Genomic DNA, 4,562 nt, shown 5'->3' on the forward strand with positions numbered 1-4,562 from the left:
ACGAACACCATAATATATGAATGGGCCCCTAGTGTATCTCTCCATCGTAGGAGTAGCAATTCTATAACCATGTAATGAATAACTACGGCGTACTATTCGGTTTGCATGAAGAGCACCTTGGTTGCCATCCAGTTACGACATAATGTTTGATAATCTCGTGACTTGGAAATCGTATCCTTAGTTAGTCAATTTGACTAACTTAATGTAAAATATAAATTATATATTATTATAAATTATAAATTTCAAAATTTTATATTTTCTAATGATATAAATTATATAAATCCAGTTAAGATCTTTAGATAAGCGCAACACTAATAAACCTAACCGGACGGAGTATAGGACATGAAAGAAAATGTGGCAAGGTCATTACGTTGTGGACAATGTGTGTCGTATAGCCAACAGGGGTGGACCGAAGTAGAGCTGCGTGGGGGCATGAGCCTCCATATAAAAATCTGAATTTCAATAGAATGTATTCATATTTAATATAAAAAAAATTCAAATTCTGCAAAATTTAGACAAAAAATGCCCCAACTCAATTAATTTGCCCCTACTCATGCATTAGTTTGGTCGCCGGGCACAAGTGCACGACACGTCCAATCTCAAAAGGTTGTTAATTTTAGAGTTACCCGAGGTTCCGTGTTTGAGGCCAGAACTTGTTTCACGTACTATATAAATACACGACGAGCGCCCACCATATTTATTTGCAGCCTAACAGCAAAACTCGTCGCCAACTTGTAACCCAAGCCAGAGCCACGCCCCAGCTTCGCCGCCTGAAACCGATCGACCGGCCGAGAGGATGATCCGATCGACGCCGATGCTGTTAGCGGACGACGTCGCGGACGGGTGCAAGGCCATGGTGGTCGTCGCCGTCGGCAGCTCCGTCTTCTACTTCGTCAGGGGCACCGTGCGCAGCTCCTCCAGGGGCTGCCGCCTCGCGGGCGGCGTCCAGGCGGTCGTCACCAACAGGCCCCGCGTTCGCCGCTGGGCGGCCTACTCCGGCGTCTTCGTAGCCACCCTTGGCGCCATGCTGGACACGTGTGACGTCCGAGGCCCCACGCCCATGGCGGTCGCCGCGGGCACCACCAGCGCCCTCTTCTCCGTGCGTCGGGGATCGGACGCCGCCGTCCGCTCCGGGCTCAAGGGCGCGGTCTGCGGGGGGGTCGCGTTTATCGCTCTCTACAACATCGCGAGATTCTTCGAGTCTCGCTAGCTAAAAGCTTTCGATCAACTTGCTTGTGTTTGCATGCTTCCCCTGTTAAATTATTATTGAGATTTTTCATCCATGATGACGATATATATAATCTCCGCTGCACTGTCGCAGCTTTGATATAGATGAAGCGATTCTTGTTTCTTTTATTGACAATAGTATGAAGCGATTCTCGTTAATTCTTGTTGTTTTAGTTAACTCCACGAGACAAGGTCAAGCTGCAAATAATCACGGAGTACTTCACAGTTCTATATCAATATGATTTTATTCTATGTGGTGTTTTTTGAAACTGATTTTGGATGTTGTTAGGAAGCAAATCTTGATTCTTGTTATTTGGGCACCTTAATGTAAAAGGACATTTTTATGGCGGGGCTAATGTAAAAATAATTTGTTTCTGAGATCAGAATAATTTGTTTCTAAGCAATGTAAGGTGATCGGCGATGTGGCAATTATCTATGTACGTTTTGCTCTATGTGCGGCAATGCGACAATTACTTCCAAACAAACCCCCGGTCTCTCCAAGATGATCGTCGGTTGCAACTTTGCAGTTGAGTCCCTCGCTTATTGCTAAATAAATCAGCTGTTCACTTAACAGATGCAAATAAGAATATGAAAAAACAAGTGCACCAGACAGCATCCAACGGTCCAACCAGATTGTCGTGCGTCTCCCATCATCGACCTAGACGTGCGCGACTCACGGTATAGGGGCAGGAGCAGAGACTACACGATGGAATCGACCGGGGCAACATTGAGGCTCAACCAGAACGAGGCGAGGACTCTTCTGGGGCAGAGTGGAGGCTATGGAGAAGCTTCACCTGCAGACATGTGTTTTGGTCATGCAACGAACTTACACCTAGGCCACCCTCGATTTGGTGCATCACACTCTATACCAGGGCACCATGCACTGAGCACCAGAGACAAGGTCAATAACCGCCCTGAGGAAGGCACGTCACAACTTGTCCATGGCAACGAGGACCCCTAAGGGAGAGAGAGGGAGAGAGAGAGAGCCCATGTCATAGGACGAGAACGCATCAAGTACGACGTTCAGTCGGACAAGGTGATGTAACGATCCTTGCCGTTGGCGCCACACACATGGATTCAGATCATCAATTTAGATACCACAGCGATAACCCTAGACTCTCTACACTCCACATTACATATGCACCTCTCCCAGTATGCTAGACATGTCTAGGTTTGGGTCGGGCTCGGTCCAGTGGGCTTCAAAGTTGACTCTATCTTCTTGGTCGACCTTGGATAGGCCCAATACATGGCATAGACCCGGTACTTGACAAGTGCCACCCGGCGAGAGCAGTAACGCGTGCCAGACTGACAAGTATTTGTCGACCATGTTGATGATCGAGCGGGGCAAAAGCGATGAGTCGAAGCTTCTCAGCAGAGAGGGTGAGCCCCAAGTAGGTTTGCCGGAACTCCCCAACATGTCACTACATCGTCAGCATATTCTGAATATCGGTGAGGATGCATGGTGCGACGTGCACGAGGGCGAGGGTGCTTTTGTGGTGCAACCGCTCTTACCTACCCAATTCTCACCTCTAGCAGTCTACCGCTGCCACACTCCACCATGGGAACACCTGACATGTGCTGCCGTCGCCGCAACAAGATCGAGGCTGTAGGATTTTGTGAGAGATCCCAACCACAACCCTTGTTCTAGTCTTTAGGCCACTGTAAGCATTCAGAATTGAAGGGGAACACAAAATTCCTGGCAAAGTTTGTAGATCTAAGATGGCTCTGATATGTAAGGCGCTGCTTATTATAATTTGAATGTCTCACACACATTTACTAGTTCATATATAATATTTTGGCGTCACTGCGAGATCCAGAAAGTCGTTGCACAACGTAAGCCATGAAGGTGGAATGGAGAGCTAGACCCGATCGGGTTCAGATAAAATTAGTACAACATGATGATCCGGGCACTCTTCATGCATGGGTGTCTTAAATTGTCATTGTGGGCTTGGTCTTAAACGCAGGCCATACGCTTCTTGGACATGTGGGCTTTGAAGATTCATTGGTGTTCGTTAGTCCTATACTTCCTCTGGAGAGCATCGGGTCTGTACTGGAGCGTGATCGACCAGTGCGAGTAGTTTTTAAAAGTTATGGCACGTGGGGTTTAGCTTAGTTAAGGACATAGTGGCCTTAAACATTGCGCCACTTTTGATCTTCTATTGTAATTGGTGTGGGACATATAATGGAATATTTATTCACAATTATCTAATATTAGGGTCGCTAATGTTTAGCTTTTTTCTTTAAGATAGACGTATCTGTTTCATAGAAGAAAGGCCAGAAGGCCGACATACAACACGCTCGAGGCACAGGCGCCCACGAAGCGCAACTCCCCGCTACCTCCGGAAAAAGGTAGCACACACACATTACCCCACTACTCTCTACTGGCGCAAGAGAGCCTCTAAAAATCCCAGCCACTCTCCACAACTCAGCCTCGTCAGAGATCTTTGAGAGCACCGTGGACTTGGAAGGTGCGACTCTGTCAAACACTATGTCGTTTCGGTGTCGCCACAGGCACCAACAGATGAGAGTCACACCTGTCCAGAGGTCGCGGTCTGCTCCAGGTCCTCGACGCTTGCCCTGCAGCCATCCAACGAAATCTGTATATACCTGCGGTATCTAGTGCAGCTTCCCCCACCAGCGCAGACAAGTTGCCCAAACCTCTCGAGCAAAACACACCCCATCAGCAATTGGTTCAAGGTTTCCTCTCTCTGATCGTAGAAAGGGCAGACAATCGGATGGGGAAGGCCCCGCCAGCTAAGTATGTCTGCTGTCCAACACCTATTCCTGACCGCCAGCCAAAGAAAGACCCTGCAGTTTGGTGGAGCCCTCGAGCGCCATATAAGAAGCGTCCCTGGCATACCCACCCTTGCCCCGAACATCTCGCGGTAGCCCGAGCGCGCGGAGTAGGAGAAATCTTTCGCCCAGCCCCATCTGAAGCTATCCTCTACACCCTCCAGGAGGGCTACATCCTCCAACTGATCCGCCACTTCGATGAGCTCCTGGATCGCTAGCGCGTCCAGGTCAGGTGGGATGTCATCCAGCCAAGCTCCAGCCAGCCCTTCTCGGACTTTGCGCAGTCGCACGACACGCTTTGGGACTGCCTTCGAAAGGTTTGGTGATATGTCCGACAGCCGACCCTCAGGGAGCCACCGGTCCATCCAGAAGAAGGTGGACACCCCGTCACCTAGCACCGAGTAAGTTGCACCTTCAAAGAGCTGTCTCACCACTTGTGGTACTTGGATGTTCAGCTCCTTCCACGGCTTCCAGTCATCAACTCGTTGAAGGCCACAACTGAAAGAACATTTCCCGCCCTTTTGGATTTTGTGTGTTTGATG

The sequence above is a fragment of the Lolium rigidum genome, chromosome 7 (genome assembly GCF_022539505.1).
Source record: "Lolium rigidum isolate FL_2022 chromosome 7, APGP_CSIRO_Lrig_0.1, whole genome shotgun sequence".
Lineage (NCBI taxonomy): Eukaryota > Viridiplantae > Streptophyta > Magnoliopsida > Poales > Poaceae > Lolium > Lolium rigidum.